This window comes from Macrobrachium nipponense, chromosome 25 (genome assembly GCF_015104395.2).
Source record: "Macrobrachium nipponense isolate FS-2020 chromosome 25, ASM1510439v2, whole genome shotgun sequence".
NCBI lineage: Eukaryota > Metazoa > Arthropoda > Malacostraca > Decapoda > Palaemonidae > Macrobrachium > Macrobrachium nipponense.
The window spans coordinates 60997232-61021262 of NC_087214.1; the positions used below are offsets into that span (position 1 = coordinate 60997232).

The 24031-nt window shown below is 46.4% G+C and overlaps 1 long non-coding RNA gene across 2 annotated transcripts in view; it reads right to left on the reverse strand.

Moving 5' to 3' along the window:
• LOC135199209 (uncharacterized) overlaps positions 1–5692 on the reverse strand; it is a 44183-nt gene extending 38491 nt beyond the window's left edge. For both annotated transcript variants that reach the window (XR_010310975.1, XR_010310974.1), the window contains exon 1: positions 5522–5692. This is a non-coding gene — a long non-coding RNA (uncharacterized LOC135199209). The remainder of the gene's footprint in view (positions 1–5521) is intronic.
• Between the last annotated feature and the right edge of the window lie 18339 nt (positions 5693–24031).

Sequence of the window (24031 nt, forward strand, 5' to 3'; positions counted from 1 at the left end):
TGCTTTATCTTGGTAATGACACTAGCCATTAGTCTTGAAAAACCTCTTATTCTGGTCACTTTCTTGATAGTCTGAACGCAGTCAGACTCAGAGCCGAACGGTTTTGAGATACCTCTCGAAGTGAGGCTATTAGAGTAGCCCAAGACTTTTGACATACTTCTAAGGAAAGAATACTCAGACGTCAGTAGTTGCTGCCGTCGATAGAGATGCTTTGCACAGACGTCCTTCAATCGTGCAGCTAACCTCTGGAGGAATCGATACGTTCCGTGCCTGTGGCTATCAATGGCTCTCTCTTCTTGAGATGTGAGAGAGCTGTGGCATTGTCAAGAGTCGATCTGAACCGCTCGGCCAAAACTCATTCTTCAAGGAACTGGAGAGTCAACCAAATTGCTTCCAATTCTTTTAGATTATGTGGCAGGACCTCTGTACCTCTGTCAGGATGCCTGGCACCATCTCGCTATCACCTGAGGTGATCATTGAACTACTGAGAGATGTTCAGAATCATTACTCGATCTTTGATGTTACTTCAGTTTTCCGGAAGTACAAACTGAAGAGGTCTGAATTGCAGTCCTTTCAGGGAAAGAAGCTTCTTCAGCGAGGAATGGTCCCCAGCAGATTCATCCATTACCTCTCTTAAGCATGCTTCCTTCCCTAAGAAGGCTGCGCTTTTCATAATTAGGAGAGCATTATTATAATGCTATGCTGCGGTAAACTCGTACAGAATTCTGTTACAGTGCAGTAAACAGCACCAAAAAGCCTAATAGTATCTCTGTTAAAAATTGTTTCGCAAACGAAGGCAATGTTTATTCAATGCATGTTAGAATCTCCCTCAATCCTAGGCAAAGTCCGTGATTGTATAGGGCAGAGATACGGTTCGTCAAACTCAATCCCGCGGGAGGAGAGAGAGACTTAACCGACCGAGCATAACAGCAAGCTAGCTGATACTAAGTTGGTGTACAGTTACAGCAGCTTACGTTCACCTTCTCGCAGTATTATGCCTGAGTTGCCAGCTACTCCATATTACAAAGGAATAGATTTTTTATTATTTGAACAGCACGAAACTCTCAAGTTGGCATATTTAAGCGAGACAGAATCCGCTAAATACAGAAGCTGATTTTTGTGTTGTCATACACTACGCTTAAATAATCAACAAAAGCTAAATCGGAAACTCCTGGAAGGTTGCAGGGAGTACCAATTAAATATACTGCGTCATCTACAACGAAGCAGCTATCAATGGTCGTCTCGCACTACTCTGCCTGAGTTACCAGCTACTCTATTTTACGAAGGAATAGGTCTGTTACTATTATCGATTAGAAGAGAATTCTCAAGCAGGCATATTTAAGCGAAACCGAATACGCTAGATGCAGAAGCTGAGTTGGTGTTGTTGTAAACAATACATTTGGTTGTCCTACAACCGGAAACTCCTGGACAGTTTGCAGGAAGGACCGATTAAGTACACTTAGAATACGAGTCCTTTCGGTTACTATCCGTATCGGTAATTACGATGTGCGTATATGACCCTTGATCCATACAGTAGTAATATAACGCAAAGATAAAATACATAAGTATTGTAATTACTTGGACAGCTAATTCTCTACTACATTCTTTCTTCTGCAAGGAAGAGAGAGAGTGAAAATAAACTGTATTCGTTCTTCCAAAAGAACGAATTAAAATTATTTGAGGAATCTTCTCAAGTGAAAACCGAGGACCGAAAATGACAGTTCAAACTTCTTATGTTTATTGTACCTAAACTTCATTCTATTTCGTGGAAGAGACTCTGACTAATGAATGAGAGCTCTTCCGATGGTAGTCCATTTCATCAGGAGTTCGCGCAACTTTTGTTGACGAAAGGAGAGACGACCTTGGAGCGTCGACCCGACTGGAAAAGTCACCTTATTCCGATGCGAGAATTCTTACACTGATATGTTTACTTGTATCCCACCCAATGCCTGCCTTGCCGCATAGTCTTGACAAAGGCTGGGCAAAAGAAGTCTTTCTTTGCGCTTTTCTCGACTCCATCCAATCTTGAACCTTTTTTAAAAGCTATTTTCGTTGAAAGAGACTTCTTCATTTTAACAATTATGATATTGTTAAGATACAATAAAGTTTGTTCATACTTACCCGGCAGATAAATATATATATAGCTGTATTTCAGAGAAACACAGCTATACATACACCCACCGGGCAAGTTTTATGAACAAACCAGGAATCTTGTCGGTTTTCGATAACGAAAACTGAGAAGGAGGATAGCGAGGAGCCACAGGTTGGAATTCGTCTCTAACTGAAGCTCGAAGCAAACGAACCAATACCTGATAATCAGACGAAGCTGACGTAGAAGGTGGTCTCGTCAGTTTTCTTCTGACATCCTACTAAGTCGTCCTTCTTCTATATGAGCGGCAGAGGGGACTCCCGAAGATGGTGATATCAGTCCTTTCGATTTCAATCCTTGATGAAGATTGCTGTTGTGACGTAATAGGTGCTTTCTGAATATTAGTCACTAAAAATTCCGATATAGAGGTAATAATTTCTTGCACTCTCTCGATGGGAGTCTCTACGAAAGTCAGATTGTCGACGAGCTTCCAGACAAATATCACGTTGTGATCCTGATGAATGTCCACAAAGCGTCCATTCGAGCGTCACGCTCAACGTCCATCCGAGCGTCATGCTCAGCGTCCAGCCGAGCGTCATGCTTGAAATCCAGCTGAGCGCCACGCTCGGCGTCCAGCCGAGCGTCACGCTTGGTGTCTAAATAAGCGTCCAGCTTAGCATCTATAGAAACGTCACGTTTGTAAACACCACGCTCCCTCAGGGTCGAACTAGGAGTGTCGAGTATCTCAGCTTGCAACACACCTTGGTTTGCAACAAAAATAACGTCAGTTTACGGATAAAGAGAGACCCTATAATAAGAGAGGGGAACCCTGAATAGTAGGGAGAGCTTTCTTCCTATCGATATAAGAATCTTAAGGAGGAAGTTTCTCATGCTTTTTACATAAAGGGCAGGTGAGACGCACTAATCTAGAAGGCGTAGCAACCGGTGAAAGAGAAGAGCGATCCGCAGTTGGCGGGAGACCGCTTAGATCTTTTAATGGCAATATATCATCTTTTCTTCTAGGACGGCGGGTTCTGCCTGTCTTCCCAGTCGGCAACGAAGCAAGTCGATGTTGCATCAAACGGATGACCCTCTTTTCTAGAATGTTACTTTTCAGGTGGAAAGCTGATCCTATGAGAAGGAGAGGAGCGAGAGAAAGCCCTATTCCTTCTCACCTGTCCCTTCACAGCGACAGGGGGGTTCAAAGACGTCATCGTCTGATGACGTCCTGGTTCTCTTTTGAGGCGTCCATGCAGCAAAACTCTCAGGTGACGACCGCAAAGCAGCAAAAGAGAAAGGACGTGAAGCGTCCTCTTCCCTGAGATCAAAGACACAGGCCTCCCGTGCGACATCTTGTGTCTTTGATCTTTTTTGATGCGGAGAGTAGTCACGTATAAAGGCGAAGCCCGTAAAGCAGAAGGAGCGCAAAGAGGCTCTGCGTGCTCCTCTAAGAAACTACTGACGATGGTTGCCTGTGCGACATCTAACGTCTTTGTTCTCTTCAGAGGACGTGAGCGTCTTCTCATGCACCAACTACTGTTCGGGGAGGATGCTTTTAAGACGAAAATCCCTCACGGAGGGAACGCGCACGAACACACTCTTTTGCAGCCTGTGGCTCGTACTGGTTCTGCTAAACAGCTAGAGGGGCGCCAGATCAATGTGGAGACCCCGTAAACCTCCTTCGGCTTTCGACATGCCCTCTCCCTGGTCCTGGGAGTCCGACAGAGGTCCAGGCCTAGAGGATTATAGGGCCGATCTGACGCTCCCTCTCGACGAGAGAGAGGACGTGAAGCGTCCTCTTCTCTAAAGCTTCTTTTTAGAGGGCGCGAGTCCTTCCCAGAGCTCCAACCCCTGTGCGGGGAGGACGCCTCGGAGGATGAGAAGCAATCTTTCATGATCCGTTCTCTTGCACTATTTTTTGGCAGCCTGGGGATCGTCTACAGGTTCTGCCGAAGGGACACCAGATTGGTGGGGGTTCCCCGTAACCCTCCTGCGGCTTTCGACATGTCCGTCTTCCTGGGCTTGGAAGTTCGACAGAGGTCCAGGCCTAGAGGCATTATAGGGCCGATCTGACGCCCCCTCCACAACACTGGGGGCACTACACTTCACAACACTGATTGGAGAGCGAGCACTTTAGATTCCAAATTACGAATGGAATCCACAATAACAGAAAAGGGCATTCTTTTGTAGACATAGCCTAACGGCTCGTAGGCCAAACTACAGGGTTAGGCAAAACAAAGTCTACAGAAAGGTTAGTAGGTTCATTACCCTGACTTCTGTTTACTAATGCAGTTTCTTGAGGAAGACCCAGCGATTCAATCCCGCGCTAATTTGCGTACATACGAATCATCTGTCTTCCCTTCGGAATCAGTCAAACTCTCACACGTCTTACATCGATCTTTCAATAAAGAAAAAACGTTCTCAACCCCCGTGCAAACCAAATGAGGATTTACCGACACTTTCGGTAGCCTCACCTTACTTGTGCAGACAACACAGTCTGAAACTAGCCGAACTAGATTCAGACAAGTTAAACAAAGGTTAATTAAATTACGATAGCGTATGCCTAGCCACACATCCAAGTCAATCATTCAAAAGATAATTAGGATACTTAAGCGGCAATGGAGAATCAAAATCCTGGTCGGAGGTAATGAAAACAGGTGTTTTCATTAAGAGCGACAGAAAAAATCTGGATAGAAAATGGGAATGGTTCCTGACTCCCACCTGGCCGACCACTGCGTGTGCCGGGAGTTTTGAAATTTCTGTCGGACTTCGGAGAAATACAGCTATATATATATCTGCTGGGTAAGTTTCATGAACAAAAACAAAAATAAACCAGAAAGATCCCACAAGGAGAAAAGATCAACAACCAGTCAGCCAGAGCTTACAAACACACATCTTCATCAGAAGACAGCCGAAAGCAAAGTGGAGTGTTTACATCCAGGCAGGCTAGCCTACCCGCCTGCCATGCGGTAGTTACTGCCTAACCACCTTGTTCAAGAATTTAACAGCTGTAATTCCAGCTACGCTGAAAGTAATTCCTTATGTAAAGGACTGATGGTTTGTATATCGTGTAGGAACAAACTCATTCCAACCATCAGTTTCACAATAACTTTGATGACATTCTGTAGGCTTACTGCTAAAGCTTGTTTCTACAATCTTACTGGAGTTATCTAACCTATGAACAGGAATGGAACGGAATCTGTAGAATTTCACTCAAAGGGCCAAGTGCAGAAAGGGATATTGAGAGTAAAGGTTTTAATGGGTAACAGGAGGATAACCTTGCAGTTCCACTACAATTGTCAGGAGAGGACAGAAAGTAAGATGAAATTAAGAGAATATGAATGTTTATAGCTTTTATACTTATCTTCCATGGTAAATACATAACTATATATACAAATCTGCAGAAAATACTAAACCATAAATGAAACTTACTTTTTAAGGACATGCAAGTTTTGTGTGCTGTAGAGGCACTTCCACCATCTCAGCATGTCAGATGCCATGGATCTGACTATCAATATGGAGTACACCACATAAATCACAGAATGTTTCGGGACTATTGTAAGACAAAAGACCAGCTCTAATAGAGCTTCTTCACTGGAGTGGGACCTGAAAAAAAAAAATGATGCCTGCTGTAATTCAGTTTTATACCTATAGGCTACCTCATCTTTCTTGCTTTACCTTCAACAATGTCATAGCCTACATATATTTCAATGTGAACTTAGTTGTAACCAACATGCAGAATATGCAAATCTCACACTTTTCAGTTTCTTACTAAAACTGAAGGCTACCACCACAACTAGGTTCCCCCCAGTCCCCAACTGAATATTTAAAGGCAGTAAATATTCAGTTTCACCTAAACAGTTTTTGTTAGGTTAGGTTAGGTGTCTTTTGTTTCTGGTTATGATTTTTCCCAGTCTTTTGTTTATGCTTTTTATGTCATCCCCAAAGAGCTGATACTAAACATGGCGACCATTTTGCTCATAAACTGGTAGTTCATGTACCCAAGGGGCCAGTAGTAGTCTTCAATTAACATATTCCCTTACATAGGTTAAATGACCGAGCAGCGACAGCAGCCACCTCTCTTGGAACGCGGCCACTTCCTGAAAAAGCGCTTGAATTATGCCACTATTTCCTAATTTAGGAGGAAAGACTTACTTCGAGAGGAATGTAGAGGTCTTTGTGTGCTGCCTGGATGGGCCACATTCCGGGATCAGTGGCAACTCAGCCATTTACCCTATTTCATTCTGGTTCATCCCTCAATTACACCAGTGCTCTCACTGCAAAAACATTCACTGCAATCTTTAAGCATCAAATTTGTTGACGATTCGACCAGCTAATTTTACAATCGCTTCAGAGGAACATCAAGTCCTCAATCCAAAAGACATTAACAGCAATTTGCCATGACTGCAGAACAAAAGAATATACTATGTATACTTTTGGTTAAAAATTTGTGCAAAAAAAGACCACCTGTTATTCTACATTTGAGAATATAGGGAAGATTTTGGGTAAGTTTGTAAACCCTGGTCTGCAGTCAGCCATTCTACTTCAGGACCTTGTGTAAGCAGGGCAGCCTTACGACTTGGATGAGGGATACAATCATGCCTACTACACCTATGTAGCTACAGGCCAGTCTAGTCTTGGATATCGTTAAGCTACAATGAATGTTCGAATGGACAGTTTAATAAACACGTAATCTCTCATATGAAAACAGCTTGGCACTAAAGGGGCATCCAATGAGGGGTTCAAGATGATATTCTGACAACTTCCTTTAAAGCTTTTTATGTGGGTTTTGTTTATATTCTGCTAAAATCTACATCATATACATATTAATGAACTTATAACATACTTAGAGGTGACTTACATTTGTCATTACGAAGAGAAACTTTGCATAACACAACGAAATAATACAAACTTCGACGGTATCGGCAGACATCCAACTCAAGGCTAGAAGTGTAAAAAATAACCTTACACTCACTTTTAGGTTCCTGCACAACCTTAAGATCAAAACTGTTGAGGATTCGACCAGTTAATTTTACAATCGCTTCAGAAGAACATCAAGTCCTCAATCCAAAAGACATTAACAATGATTTGCCATGACTGCAGAACAAAAGAATATACTGGGGGGAAACACTGCCTTGGATCTATCGTACTCAGGTGGCTCAGTCTTATCACTCCATATTTAATTGATGAAACAAGAATACAATTACATCTTTAAGCATACCATTCCAAAGACTGAAGTTTCGTCAACATAAAGTGATATATGAAAGCGCCACACGAACAAAAATAAGCATGTGAGGTCTTCGTAAAATATGGTGTCGTCCACCTCCAGTCCCTTTCGTAACTGGCATGGCTTTTACATCCTTCCCGGCGCTCATTTAAACAATATTAGTGTATATATGTAACATTTATTGATCTTACTCAAGATTGCAGTATAATCAGCACAATAAAACAACATTTTGTTGCCTATATTAGTGAAAGTATGAAATTTCTTATACCCAGGGTCATGGTTTGAGCCGATTCATTTTTACCTTGTAATCAGTGGTTTTACCCTTACTGCCATCACAAATGAAACTTCACAGTGCTTATTTGTTTGTAATTATACATGTTTTGGTCTTATTCACTTCAAATTGCACTTAACTACATTGCAGTTCCTGGTTCCTAACCACCTTGTTCACGATTCAACGGCCGTAATTCCAGCTATGCCGTAAGTACATTCCTATTGTTAAAGGACCGAAAGGTTTGTATTACGTATCGGAACAATTGTGATTTGTCCCAATATGTAATACAAACCCTCGGTCCTTTAACATATGGAAGACTCACTTATTGGTGGGTGGAATCTGAGTCTTATGAACAGGCTGGTGTTCGTCCGACCTTGGTTCCCTCCCTGGTCGTAAGAGCAGAGGGAGGGATCCTAGCCTCTGCCCAACTGATCGGGGTGTGCACCGCAGGATCAGTGGACCAAATTCATAAGAGGGAGGCAAGCGTGCCTCTTATGAATAGCAAGCAAGAACTAGTTCCTACTCAAGAGCCAAATATAAGGTCATGGGCTTGTCTCTTGTTGGCATCTACTCCCCCCCCTTGTTAGGGGAGTGGTGGATAACTCCTCCTATCCCTAATGAAAGGGATAGGACAGAGCTCGGTCGCATAGCTTACCTGCATCGGCCTCCTGTCCAGCGTAGTGATGACCGCAATCCTCTGCCCACAGGTAGAGGAGAGAACAGAGGAGGAAGAGAAGCCAGTCACACTCATTCACTTGCCTTCACGCAGTCTCACAAGGATGCGATACTGTCTTGTCCAGCGAGGGAGCTGGGTAAGCTACACAACTTGTTGAGCAGCCACCATGCGTCCCAAGGAAAAAGTGTCCAAGGACCTGTGGGCGATATCCCGAAGGTAGAAAGATGTGAAGGTGGTCTGGTTGGCCCAAACCCCTGCCTTCAGCCCCTGTGCCACGGAGAATTTCTTGCGGAACGCAAGGGTTGTTCCGCAAGGGTTGGAACAATACCTCTGACTTCGTGGGCTCTCGGACGAAGGGTATACCAGTATCGTCACTCCTATCCGAAGCGTATGCCTTCCTGGTCACCTCATGAAGCCAGAAAAAACGAGTGTTCTTGGACACTTCCTTCTTGGTAACCCCGGTGCTAACGAAAAGGCGATTGACACTCAGGCCCGAGGTGGCGAGTTCTCTTCATAAAGTGCCATAGCACCCTCACAGGACAAAGCAGCATCTCATCCGCATCGTTGTTGGTGAAGTCCTTCAGGGAGGGGATCGTGAATGACTCGAACCGGTCGTCAGGGACCGAAGGGTTCTGAGTCTTCACTACGAAGTCCAGGACGAAATCGAGCGTCACCGATCCCCATCCCCTCGTGTGCTTTACATCGAAAGAAAGACTATGTAGTTACCCTACTCTCTTCGCCAATGCCAGGGCCAGCAGAAAGACAGTCTTGAGGGTCAGATTCAGATCCCTGTCTGACGACTCTCGGAGTGGCTCGAGGGGTCTTCGAGTCAAACTCCTAAGGATGAGAGTCATGTCCCTTCCCCGGGGGCCTGAGTTCCTGGGTGGGCAAGACCTCTTGAAGCTCTTCATCAGGAGGGAGATCTCCATGGAGGTGGAAATGTCCACTCCCCGCAGCTTAAGGACTAGGGCCAGGGCGGCTCTGTAGCCTTTAACGGCGGAGACGGAGAGAAGCTTCTCTCGGCAAAGGAAGGCGAGGAAATCCACTACCTGCTGAAGATTGATTGATTGATTGTGTATATTAAACCTGGCGTCACAACATTTAGGTAATTGACACCGAAATAAATTAAATAGAAAAAATTAAATTTTAAATAAATTTCATTTAAAAATATCTATAAATATGTATATAAAAATTTTTTTCATATATATAAGTTCTTACATAGACAATTTATGTATGATTTAAATTTCGTTGAAGAGGCCCACCTCCCTCATAAATTTATATAACTGCTCTATATTACAATCCCTTTCAAGAATTGTAGCTAGGATAAAATTATCTACTCTGTCCAGACCCCAAGCCAGGAACCTATGTCTCAAATTCCTGAATCTAGGACATTCAATCAGCAAATGTTTCACAGTCAAGGGCACAGTACAGTTCTCGCAAAAGGGAGGATTTTCGCGAGACATCAAGAACCCATGGGTGAGTCTTGTATGTCCAATTCTCAATCTGCACAACATTGTTTCTTGTCTCCTTGTCATATTTGGATATGACCAAGAAGACACTGATGACGTGATACTACGCACTTTTTGATTAGTTAAAATATCCCCCCACTGGGACTGCCAACATTTTTTAGTTCTCTGACCTACTAGAGGATATAAATCCCGATATGGTAGTAGGCATCTTGTGAGTTCTGGGGAGCTGACTGCCGACTTTGCAAGTTGGTCAGCTTTCTCATTGCCAGCCACCCCAACATTTGAAGGCACCCAACAGAACTTCATTTCTTTCCTCTTCGTTTTAGTAAAAGCAGCCATTCCAATATATCTAAAATCAGAGGGTTTAAAAGGTTAAAAGAGTCCTCCTGAAGAGTGGCTCTGAGAGGAGAGAGACCCCGTCCACAACACCAACCACAGAAGACGAACCACTTCCCCTGGTACACCGCTGCAGAGGACTGTCTGAGGTACCCAGCCATCTCTGTTGCTGCTCGGCGAGAAAAGCCTCTTGCTCGCAAGAGATGGTGGATAACAGCCAGCCATGAAGAGACAGGGACCGAACCTATCAGTGGTACTGTTCCACCTGTGGTTGGCACAGGAGGTTGTGCCAGGGGGAACCTCTCTCAGTGCCTCAGCGAGAAGAACCAGCAGGTCCGGACACCAAACGGCCTGAGGCCATTTAGGCACCACAAGAATCATCCGAAGATTCGCGGTGACCAGCACCCTGCTGATCACCTTACGAATCAGACAGAACAGGGGAAAGGCGTACACGAAGAGGTTGTCCCGCAGATGTTGAAGAGTGCCCTCTGCAGCTGCCCACTTCTTCCCGGACCCTCCTCGAGAGGAGGAGGGGTGACGGTCACCCCTTACAGCAGAAGTCGAAGGCTGGGTCTTTCCTCTTGGCCTCAACAAGGACGTCGTCTTGGTCGAAGAAGAAGAGCTAGCCAAGCTCTGAGGCCTGGCAGCCGTGGCTCGATGCTGCCCAACTGCCTTTGAGACTGCCTGGTGGACTAGGCGGTCACTGTCGTCAGTGCGCCGCTGTTCCACCGCAGTGTCCACCATCTCTCTGGGGAAGAGAGAGGAGGAACCTAGCACCGGTCTGTTCCTCAGACCCAAAGCTGCCTCGCGCCCTGCCGACCTGGTCACTCGAGAGAGGCCTGCGTCCCGATGTCATCAGAACCAGGTTGGCCCACAGGTTGGATGTCTGGTGGGCCAGGTAGGAGATAGCCCTACCTCCAGACTGACACAGTCTCCCGAAAACCGGGTCTCCTTCGGGAATGATGTTTCCCAAGGAGGCCGCGACCCTGGGCACCATGAGGGACCACAGGTCCAGCCAGGAGATTGGGGCAGACCCACAGTCGTCCTGTGTTCCTTCTTAGGCCCCCAGAACGACTCCAGCCTTGATGTAGGCTCGGAGGGCGGGAGCACCGATCCTTCCCCGAGGTCATTGTGCTGACGAATCAGGGCAATGACCTCTGCAAACGACCTCTGGATCTCGGGAGTGACTCCTGGGGAGATGGACCGTCAAGTCCATCCTGGGAGAACGCCTCCCGAGATCCTCCTCCTTCCACAGGAGGAACCACGACAGACCCCTCTTGGTCTCCGCCAACCACTTGGGCATAGGATCTGATCGGTCCCAAGACCGTGCCAGGTTCGTAGGCCTTCGTGGAGGGACCGCGAGAAGCTCACTCCTCGCGGTTGCTCCTAATCGCCTCGCTCCTCCCGGTGTAGCCCGAGGAGGTTGAAGGGATAGGAGATGCAGACATGACGCGCCCCCCCTGTCTACCAGCAGAGCTGGTGTGCTGGGGGGGCTGCAGGCATTCGCCAACCCGCAGTGATGATCAAGCTGCAGTCCTAGTCGCGCTGTCTCCCTGAGGAGAACGGTAGCGACGGTCCCGAGTGTCAGGAGAGCTGCTACCCGTCCACCTATCCGTCTGGTTCCGGTGGGAGCGACGGTCAGGAGATCGGTAGAGTCCACTGTCGCAGTGGGAGCGTGGCCCGTCGTCACAGCGCGTCACGGTACCTGGACCTGCTGAGGCTGGTCCTGGCGACCAGGGAACCTCTTCATCGCCTCAGCCTGCATACGGTCTGGTGGGACCGTCGCATCAAGCCTGGGGACCAGCAGATCGCCACAAGAGCGATCGCTGGTCTGGTGGGAGTCGCCTGAGCGACTGCCACCAGTCTTCTACTTCGTGCCTGGGTCATGGCGGTGAGCAGGTTCAGCTGCTTGGACCCTGGCTGCACGGTCACCCACGGGCAACCGTACACTCGGTACCACTAGCAAGCGAGCGGCCGAGACAGTTCCCAGTGCCAAGGCAGAACCTAAGGAGCCAGAAGAGCTACCGGCAAACCGGTTCCCGTCTTCTTCTTCCTTGCAGAAGGAGAGACAGGCCCGTTCCTGAAGGAACAGGAGGAGCAGAGGAAGCCCTAACTGTCCCACCGGAGTGGGGCAGACCCTTAGAGGTCTGTGAGCGAGACTTCTTAGGGGGGGAGGAGGCCACTCTTCCTCGGCTCGACGACACCATCCTCTTCTTCGTCAGCTTCCTCAGGACCACCGTCAGGTCCTCCATCCAGGACGGAGCAGGGGCAGTTGCCGAAGCAACAGGGTCCAGCTGCACCTGTCCGGAGGGACCTGCGGTGGGGGCAGCAACACCACGGGCTGGAGCGACGACGGCAGGAACTGGTACGAGGGCAGCAACAACAGGAACTGGCGGTAGGTCGAGCGGGGAACTCTTGGGGCACCGTAAGTCAGGGGCCTCTTCCTCCCCTCATATCCCCCACTGCTCCTCCGACCAAGACACACAAATCACACATGTATCGGCGCGAGAGCATTCACGCCCCCGACACCGAGTACACAAATCATGGGGGTCAACATCCTGAAGTGACCTAAAGGCCACACACCTACGGCCCTCCACACCAGGGCACAATCTGCGGCTGACTGGGGAGCAGGGGAGTCTCTCCGACTCGTGGCTTTCCATTTCACCACAAGTAATAATAATAACAAAAAGAGATACCAAGTACTTACAATCTTCCACACACACAAGTACTACAGTAAGAGAAAAACTAATTGGCAGACTTCATGACGAAGTAAACAAAGCATACGACAATGGCGGGCAGAGCAACGAACAGCAAGTCTTATCCCATTGGCGACTGAAAGCCCAGTCAGGCAGGACTCCCAACTATCGGACAACCACCTTGTTCGAAAGCTTACGGCCGGTTCCAGCTGCGCTGAAGTTACATTCCATATGTTAAGGACCGAAGGTTTGTATTACGTGTTGGAACAAATGAAGGATTAGGGTAAACAACCGCGTGGACTGGCCAACTCACTGACTACCGCAGCTTTAACACATCCTAACACCGGAGATGGTCATCAATTATGAGTGGTTGGTAGTAATAACAGGAGCTCAAGACCTCTATTCTCCTTTCAAAGTAAGTATTTTCTCCAAAGTTAGAAATTAAGGCCATATTTTAAGATTTAAACCGAAGGTAATGAAAAGGGTGGCCAACGCAGTGCCCACAACCCCAAAACGCTTTCTTAGTTTTTACTTACAACTCCAAATATTTCGAAGATTGACGCCAGCTCGATGTTTGCGGAGTCGCTTGTGTCAACAAACTTCCCATTTCCTGTGAATCCGCACACCACTTGTACCCATAGACGCTGGGGCACTTTCATCACAACAATCGAAACCCTGACCTCTAACCAGCACTTATTCGTACTTATTCAAGGGGACTATGGCTTCCTTTGCGGCGTTTTGCGCTCTTCAATTGTTTATCAGTGTTGTCAATTGGTATGTGTTTACCCTCCAAACTGGGTATAAGACTTACATAAAACTGGGGAAATATGTTGTTATAATACAATAAAGTTTCATACATACTTACCTGGCAGATATATACTTAGCTAAGACTCCGTCGTCCCCGACAGAAATTCAAATTTCGCGCCACTCGCTACCGGTAGGTCAGGTGATCTACCTGCCTGCCCTGGGCGGCAGGACTAGGAACCATTCCCGTTTTCTATCATATTTTCTCTCTTCCACCTGTCTCCTGCGGGGAGGCTGGGTGGGCCATTACTCGTATATATCTGCCAGGTAAGTATGTATGAAACTTTATTGTATTATAACAATATCATTTTCATACAATGAACTTACCTGTCAGATATATACTTAGCTGATTGGCACCCTTTGGTGGAGGGTAAGAGACAGCTAAAATGGAATAGACAGGTAAACAACATATGTTGTAGGTATAAAAGAAAAACCTTGGTTCCTACCTGATAGGTGGTAGACTTCGTGGCTGTAGCCCGGTAGTCTGCATCACCTCAAGACTTTAGCGATATATGTGATCTATGGCTAAGAGTTCTTGTGGGTCTGTCGATGGGTATATGAACCGCTTACTCGGCAGAGCCTGAAAGGACTTTGTCAATGGGTACTGGACCACTTCTATGACAACACACCTTATGAAGGAGCACACAACCAATCCCGACCACCAGATCCTAACCACCATGTTAGTATAAAGAATTGTTCTGAGTTATCCCCAAACTCATTATAAACAACCCATAACTCGAAACTAATACGCATTCATACAAAAATTCTCAAAAAAAATTTTGATACTCCTCTAAAAGATATCACAAGAGTTCCTTACTGAACAACAGTGACTGGCCGCCAGTGCAGCACCGAGCCCTCTTTGTCAGCAGAAATCTAGAAACATATCTAGTAGAAGGTACTAAAGTACAAGTAAGGATTGGTGTTTGCTCCCGTACCCAGTATCGTATCCGCCGATACGAAAGGCCCCAGAGAAAAACATTTCTCGTAGGTCACGCGAACGTCTTTAAGATAGTGAGATGCAAATACCGAATTGCACCTCCAATATGTCGTATCAATGATTTTCTTTAGCGACATATTCTTCTGAAAAGAGAGAGACGTCGCCACTGCTCTAACTTCATGAGCTTTTACTCTTAAAAGCGGAAAAGAGTCGTCAGGACAGAACTTGTGAGCATCTGTAATGACGCTCCTTATGAAGAAAGCTAATGCATTCTTAGACATGATTCTTGTGGGGTCCTTAATCGAACACCAAAGACCTTGCCTAGAGCCTCCCATTTGTTTGTTCCTTTGTAAGTAGAACTTCAAGGCTCTCACAGGGCAAAGAGACCTTTCTGTTTCTCTACCCACTAGACTCGATAAGCCTTTAATCTCGAATCTCTTGGGCCAGGGATTCGAGGGGTTTTCATTTTTCGCTAGAAAAAGTGTTCTAAACGAGCAGAAGGCCGAGTCTCTGTTAAAGCCGACTTCATCTTCAAGGGCGTGAAGTTCACCGACTCTTTTGGCTGTTGCCAAAGATAGGAGAAACAAGCATTTCCTCGTTAAATCCCTAAACGAAGCTAAATGAGGAGGCTCGAATCTGTCAGACGAAAGGAACTTGAGAACTACATCCAGGTTCCAGCTGGGAGGAGTTAGTTCCTTAGATTTTGTTGTTTCAAATGATCTAATCAAGTCGTGCAGATCTTTATTATCGGCAATCTCTAGGTCTCTGTTTCTGAAGACTGCCGAAAGCATGCTCCTGTATCCTTTGATAGTCGATACAGATAAGTGAGAGTCCTCTCGGAAAACAGGAAGGGAAAGGATCAGCGATTTCGGCTACAGAGGTACTGGAGGAGGACAACTTAGATTTACACCACCTAAAAACCTCCCACTTAGACTGATAGACTCGTCTAGTGGAAGCTCTGCGGGCTCTAGCGATAGCGCTTGCAGCTTCGCGAGAAAACCCCCTCGCTCTGACAAGTCTTTCGATAGTCGAAAGGCAGTCAGAGCGAGAGCGGGGAGGTTTTGATGAAACCTCTCGAAGTGTGGCTGTCTGAGAAGATCCATCCTTCTTGGAAGGGATCTGGGGAAGTCTACTGTCCACTCCAGCACCTCTGCAAACCAATCTTGTGCTGGCCAAAACGGGGCTATCAGGGTCATTCTTGTTCCGTTGGACGCTACAAACTTTCTCAACACTTGCCCCAGGATTTTGAAAGGGGGAAAAGCGTACACGTCCTACATGAGACCAGTCTAGCAGGAAGGCGTCGACCACGAGAGCTCTTGGGTCTTCCACCACTGAGCAAAAGACTTCCAGCCTTTTGGAAAGGAATGTGGCGAACAGATCTACATGAGGAGTGCCCCAAAGATCCCAAAGACTCTGACACACCTCTGAATGAAGGGTCCATTCTGTGTGAAGGACCTGGCTTCTCCTGCTCAGTCTGTCCGCCCTGACGTTTCTCGTACCCTGAACAAATCTTGTCAGGAGGGAGATGTTCCTCTGGGAGGTCCAAAGTAGCAGATCTCTTGCTATTTCGTATAGAACAAGGAGTGTGTCCCTCCTTGCTTCCGAATGTAGGACAGGGCGGTAGTGTTGTCCACATTCACTTGGACCACACTGTTTGCCACAAAAGGTTCGAAGAACTTTAGAGCCAAGTGAACTGCCAGAAGTTCTTTGCAATTTATGTGCCAGGACACCTGTGCTGCCTTCCAGGTGCCTGACACTTCTCTCGTCTAGTGTTTGCTCCCAACCTTCTCCCGATGCGTCTGAATATTTAACACTTCGGGCTTGGGTTCGGTTAACTTCCAGAGAAATTCCCTTGTTCTCTTTTAGAGGGACAACCACCATTGCAGGTGTGGTTTCATCTCCATTGGAAGGAGAAAACTGTCGGAGAGAAGTCCCGTCTTCCAATTCCATGATCTCCTTAGGAAAAACTGAAGAGGACGAAGATGCAGTCTTCCTAGAGGAAAGAACTGTTCGAGCGAGGAAAGGGTCCCTAGAAGGCTTAACCATTCCCTCGCCGAAGTTCGTTCTTTCCCTAAGAAGAGAGAGACTTTCTACAAGCCTCTCACGATTCTCTCTTGCGAAGGAAATACTCAAAAACCCCGAGAATCCATCTGAATCCCCAGATAGACTTAAGTTCTGTCTGGGGATCAGTTGTGATTCTCGAGGTTCACGAGCAGTCCCAACGCCTTTATCAGGTCTAGGGTCAAAGAAAGGTCCTCCAAACACTCTCTCTCTGTTCTGGCCCTTGAAGAGCCAATCGTCCAGATATAGAGAGATGTGACGCCTTTGAGGTGAAGAAACCTCGCCACATTCTTCATCAGGTTTGTGAAGACCTGAGGAGCTGTGGACAGGCCGAAACACAAGGCCCTGAACTGAAAAATCCTTCCCCCCGTCATGAAACGGAGGTACTTCTTCGAAGAAGGTGAATCGGGACATGAAAATAAGCGTCCTGGAGATCCAGCGACACCATCCAATCTCCTTGACGTAAAGCCGCAAGGACTGAGGCCGAAGTCTCCATAGAGAACTTCTCCTTTAGAACGAACTTGTTCAGAGCGCTGACATCTAGTACTGGTCTCCAGCCCCCCAAGGCTTTCGCAACCAGAAAAAGCCGATTGTAAAACCCCGGAGAGTTTTGCTCCAGAACTAATTCTATAGCTCGTTTGTCCCACATTTGATTCACCATCAGACGAAGAGTATCCCTCAGTACAGGTCCCTGTATCTGGCTGACAGTTCCCGCGGAATAGTCGTTAGGGGAGGACTGTCCTGGAAGGGGATAAGATATCCTTTCCTGATATGGACATCGAAGAGGCGTCCGAGTTTATGAATGTCCAGGCGTCTGCAAAATTCGAGCAAGCCTGGCACCCACTGGTGTTTGGAGGTTGTCTGTCTCACTTCCCTTTCTTAAAGGGACGGGAAGAAGCTTTACCTCTCCTCTCAGGACCTCTTCTCTTAGAGGGAGCTCTGGAGGGAGGGCCCTCCTCGAAGGGCTGAAACAGTAGAAGTCGGTCCTTTCTGTCAACCGCAACTAGGGGTCTCTTCTTCCATGCAGTGTGAAGGAGAAGATCCTGTGCGCCCTTCTCAGTCAGTGAGCGAGAAATGTCCTTCACTAATTGAGAAGGAAACAAGAAGTCTGACATGGGAGCGAAAACCAGGGCTGCTCTCTGTGAGGGAGAAACCGCCTTGGTTAAGAAGGCACTAAAAATACTCCTCTTCTTAAGGAGTACCGCTCCAAAGAGAGAGAAGACTTCTCCCGATCCGTCTTGTACTGCCTTGTCAATACATGACAAAATACTAAGAATGACTTCGGGGTCTAGACCTTCCGAGTCATGAGCCTTCTTAGACATCACCCCAAGGGACCAGTCTAGGAAATTAAACACTTCCAAAATATGGAAGAGGCCCTTGAGGAGATGATCAGTCTCAGAAATCGCCCAAGTCACACGAGCTCCATTCAAAGCGTGTCTCCGCGATGAATCAACCAAGGTTGAAAAGTCCGCTTCAGCCGACGCTGGGAGAGAAAGGCCCATGTTCTCCCCAGTTCGGTACCAGACACCTCTTTTACCAGAAAGTATGGCTGGAGGCATACAGAAGTGGGGTTCTGCCCAGATCCTTCTTCGACAACATCCACTTGTCCAGAGACTGTAGAGCTCTTTTCATAGAGATCGTAGGTCTCATCTTCAACACCGACGAAGACTTCGGTATGATCGCACTCGAAAACAGTGATCGAGGCGAAGGAGGAGCCGCAGGAGTCAACGAATCTCCATACTCCTGCAAAAGAAGGTCCGTCAAAACTCTATAGTTAGAGAAGCCTTCTCTACCGTTAACCTCGTCTTCCGAATCTACTTCCACACCGTGCGGAGAATTGGCTTGAAAAACGAGAGGATCTTCACCAAGTTCTCTCTCTACTGGCGACAAACTCCTACTAGGAGAGGGACTCATAGAGTGAACAGATTCTCTCTCAAGTCTACTAGTAGTCTCGCGTCTGCTTGACTTCTCACGCCTGGAAAGCTCTTCGCGCTTGGCTGGCGCTTCTCGCTTGGCTGGAGCTTGTTGCTTGGCTGGCATCTCGCGCCTGGCTGACGCCTCGCGCTTGTCTGGCGCCTCACGCTTAGCTGACTCCTCGCGCCTGGCTGGCGTCTCGCGCTTGGCTGACTCCTCGCGCCTGGCTGGCGCCTCGCGCTTGGCTGACTCCTCGCGCCTGGCTGGCGCCTCGCGCTTGGCTGATTCCTCGCGCCTGGCTGGCGCCTCGCGCCTGAGCGTATCCTTATCTAGAGCAACAACTTCGCTTGGATAGCTCCTGACGCCTGAAAGAATCTTCGTGCCTGGAAGACGTCTCACGCATGTAAGGCTCTTCATGCCTGAAGGAGGACGCTTCACGTCTGGCAGGCAAAAGAAGACGAGACTTCTTAATAGAAGTCTAGCGTCCTTCTTGCGAGGGGGATCCCTCGAAAGAACTCCAACCAAAGAGGCTAATTGCTCTTGTACCGCTAGCAATATCCTCTTGGAACCACACCAGCTCCTCTTCAATAGAAGAAGCAGGAGAACTCGAAGGAGTGCGATCCTCAACTACCGATCAAGGAGGCGTCCAGACCAGCTTAGCCTTCTTGATAGAAGAGGGGGCTTCCTCCGAGAAGCGCTCCAGGCTCGAGTCAAACGCGCGTTCTTTCCAGTGCCTTTTCAGTGGCCTAGAAAGATCCGAGTCCTTCCACCCTCGTTTAGGTGAAGGAGAACCGGACGACGAGAAACAATCTCGTAGGACGCTTCTATTAAAGCGGTCCTGAGCAGACTGTAGCGAAACAGAACCTGCTGAAGGGACGCCTGACCGTTGGGGATTCCCCACAACCTCCGTACGACTTTCGACTTTCCTTCTCCTCTGGGTATGTGAGTTAGGAAGAGGTCTAGGCCTGGGGAGCATCGCAGGGACGGTCGAACGCCCCCTCCACAACACTGGGAACACTCACTTACTAAGTAATTCACTATCACTTTCCTTACCTTGCATGGCCACCATTTTTGGTCTTCATCTTACGAAGAGTAGCCTTCAGATTGGCGATTTCAGAAGCCGAATCCGAATGCAAAGCCTGTGAGGGTTCAGATACATAGGGAGAATCAAAATCATTAATAACAGGAGAGTTAGACTCAGAAAAAGGCTCAATAGGCCTTGTACTCACACCCTTTTGTGCAGCCCGTCTAATTCTATCCCTCTCTAACTTCTTCAAGTAAGAAGTTAGAGTCCATTCCATTCTTAGCATTCAACTTTTCACACTCAACTACAGGTGTTAGCTAAAGAACAGTCAAACCCCTACACTTACGACATACAGTGTGAGGATCAACCGAAGCCTTCGGTATCCTCACCTTGCAGCCTACATTCACACACACTCTCACACTAACCACTTGAATCAGACATTCTATCAGGAAAAATCAAAAGCAAGTCCAAATCCAGTCCACCCGGTAGCGAATGCCAAAACAACGATCCAGTACGTCACCAAGAAATCCAAAATAGATGATCAAAAAGTCTTGAAAAGCAAATTCCAGTCAGGAGGTAGTAACAACAATGTTGATACCACCGGCGACAGAGAATATGTATAGAAAACGGGAATGGTTCTAGTCCCCCTTGCCGCCCAGGGCAGGCAGTAGATCACCTGACCTACCGTCCAGGTAGCGATGGGCGAAATTTGAATTTCTGTCGGGGACGACGGAGTCTTAGCTAAGTATATATCTGACAGGTAAGTTCATTGTATGAAAAAGTGAAATTAGCATATCTATTTGTAGTATATATACATATTACAGCAATTTTATCATTACGGCATTACTATGACAACTAGAATTCATGGAAACAGTTTGTAAATGCATCAGCGTATGTGTGACGCTCCACTAGATTGGCAAAGATGAGTCATTTTTTTCTCGCGTCGCCTGCTCGTAACCATACATCCGAAATATTTGTAATTTTTCGGGGTTAATTTGGTTGCAAAAAAGGGATAATAGACATGAATTAAATAAACATTTTGAAGTAATAAAGTAAAGCTAAACTAAATAATGAGTAAACAATTAAGGGAATAAAGCTTTGCACCTCATAATCAGTATTGTCATCTGCTGCTCGTGACTGTGTATGCGGAGTGAGTAGGTACTTAGGAACCAGGAACAGCAACGTACTTCAAGTGCAATGTGGAGTGAATTAAGACCAAATAAGCACTGTGGAGTTTCAGTTGTGATGGCAGTAAGGATAAAACCACCAATTACAAGGTAAAAATAAATTCAGTTCAAACCATGACCCCGGGAGTAAAAAGTTTCTTACTTTCACTAAAATAGACATCAAAATGTTTTATTGTGCTGATTACAACTGCAACCTAGCGTAAGATCAATAAACGTTACATATATACGCTAACATGGTTCAAATGAGTGCTGGGAAGGCTGGGAAAGATGGTGGATTGTCCGTGGTTAGACCGGCCAGCCACACGATTGCCGCCATATTGGATTTCAAAACTGCCTTGAAAACATATTTTACGAAGATCTCACATGGTTATTTTAGTTCATATGGCGCTTTCATATATCACATTATGTTGACGAAACTTCAATCTTTTGAATGGTATGTGTAAAGTTGTAATTGTATTCTTGTTTCACCAATTAAATATCGAGTGAATAAGGTCTGGCTAGCGCGATGACGATGGATCGTCCGCGGTTGTTTAGGGTAAAAAACCGTAGGGTCCAGAGTGGACCATGTACGATCAGCTTGGACAATCCCAAAAACAGTACATTATAACGCGTCCTGACATCGGAGATGGGCATCAGTCGCGACTTGTTGTTGGTGAGAAATGGAGCTAAAGACCTCTACTCTCCTTTCGAAGTAGTAAGACTTTCTCCAAAGTTAGAAATTAAGGCCAAATTTTAAGATTTAAACAGAGGGTACTGAAAACGGTGTCAAACGTAGTGCAAATCTCACCAAAACGCGTTCAACATTTTTACTTACAACTCGAAGTATTTAGAAGATTGACGCCATCTCGATGTTTGCAGAGTCGCTTGTGTCAATAAACTAACCATTTCCTGTGATAAATCCGCACACCACTTGTACCCACAGACGCTGGGGCACTTTCATCACAACAATCGGAAAACTTTTCCTCACCGAGTAAACATCTGTTTTGTAGAAGACGACGACGAAGAGTGCACTTCGATAATTTTTTAAATAAATAGTAAAACATCAATATTTTACATATATATGATGATTAATTTGAAAATATTCATTATTGAAAAAGTAACTCGATTCTGACTCAAATTTAAGTAATTATTTTTTGGAATTAGAACGTTCTTCTATGTCCTGTATTAAGACGTCACGACATCTTGACTTTCGTACCTATTGTAAATAATTGCTTTACTCAACTTTCTTGCAGAACAGTTTACCAGTTATTCATGCAGATTATCAGCTTTTCATGTACTAATTGGTACAATCGTAATGCGCATATATATCTTTATTATTTACTTTTTGGATATAGAAGATGATTTACTGCCGGATTATCGCCGTAGTGTGACGCAATCGTTTTCAGTCCCTGCACCTCTGTTTTCGCACCATAAGAAATTATGGGGCCGAATTTGCAATGACCATAAAGTCGTTAAAAGAGGAAAGTTACCATTGAGGGGCATATGTTTTGATTGAGAAAAATGATATTGTTACGATACAATAAAGTTTCATACATACTTACCTGGCAGATATATACATAGCTATCGACTCCGTCGTCCCCGACAGAAATTCGAATTTCGCGGCACACGCTACAGGTAGGTCAGGTGATCTACCGGCCTGCCGCTGGGTGGCAGGACTAGGAACCATTCCCGTTTTCTAATCAGATTCTCTCTTCCACCTGTCTCCTGCGGGGAGGCTGGGTGGGTCTTCAATCGTATATATCTGCCAGGTAAGTATGTATGAAACTTTATTGTATCATAACAATATCATTTTCATACATTCAACTACCGTCAGATATATACATAGCTGATTGACACCCTTTGGTGGAGGGCAAGAGAACAGCTAACTCCTGACTAGACAGGTAAACAACATGTGTTGTAGGTACTTTATCAGAACCTTCGGTTCCTCTGTGTTTTCTAGACCGAAGGGTTTCGACTTCCTAGCTATTGCATAGGAGTCTGCTTCGTCTCAAGAGCCTTAGCAAGATAGTGATCTGTGGCCAAGAGTTCTTGTGGGTCTACCGATGGGGTCTTATCCACTTACTCCGTCAAGCCTAATTGGCATTTGTCAATGGGTGCTAATCCGCTTATATGACAATATGCCTATGCCTATTGGCATAACTAAGGAGCGCAACACCGATCCCGATCACCTGTTCCTAACATGAGGGTTCGTGCTAAAATTGAAAAAGAGTTATCCAAACCCCCAAATCCTTTCAAACCTCAAAAAAAAAATCACTAAGTTAAAATAAATTCAACTCATTATTAAAGGATCAGTGTCGGCTCCTTATCCCAGCAACGTATCCGCTGATACGTATAAACCAAGAGAGAAAGATCTCTCGTAGGTTAACTTGAAGTCCTTCGTGTAATGAGCAGTCAACACATAGTTGCATCTCTCATATGTTAAGCTAATATGTCTTCTGACATATTGTTACGAAAAGAAACAAGAATTTGCAAAAGCTCGCAATTCATGAGCTTTTAAATTCTCAGCTGTTTAAGGTACTCAAGTCAAATTTATGAAGTGCCTTTAGAGATCACCATGTTTCAAAGAAAGACTAGGACTTTTCTTTGAACTGATCTCATCTGGATGAAGCCTAGCGCCTGGCTTGCGCCTGGCTGGCGCTCGCGCCCTGGCTGTGCGCTTTGCGCCTGGGCTGACGCCTCGCGCTGCTTGGCGCCTCCGCCCTGGCTGGCGCCTGGCTGGGCGCATCCTGTTTGCCTGGCGCCTCGTGCCTGGCTAGAGCCTCGCACCTTTGCCAGTGCATTTGCGCCATGTTTTGGAGCATCCCGCGCCTGGCGCGTGGCTGACTTCTCCCCACTTGCTGGAGCTTCGAGCTTGTTAAGAGTCTCGAGGAAAACTGGCGATGTCCACATCGGACACTTTTTCCCGTTTTGTTCGCCTCTAGCGCACTGCCCCAGGTTGGAGGCCCGCTCTTCTCCTTATCAAACAATGACAGTGCTCATATTGACTGTCTTTTCTCTGGCGTCTTCACCCTGCCTGTTTTGGGCATTTTGGCGCCTGACTGGCGCTACATTGTCCGAAAGTCCTGAAGATCCACCATCATTTATCAGGAGACTGGAGAAGGGTGGAAGAAATTCTTTCACTTTGAGCTTTTGGCCTTTCCGGCAAGGGGAGGTGATTTTAGTCACTACATCCAGTAGACGATAGGAAATCTAAAAGTCCGAGAGACAAGTCTCCTCGAGGAGGATCCTTATTGAATACTCTTCCGTTGCTAACGAGTTCTCCTCCTACATGTTGATGAGTTTTCTCGTTGCAGAAGCTTCCCTATCCTTGCCGAAGGAAGGGAAGGAGGCCTGGAAGTTC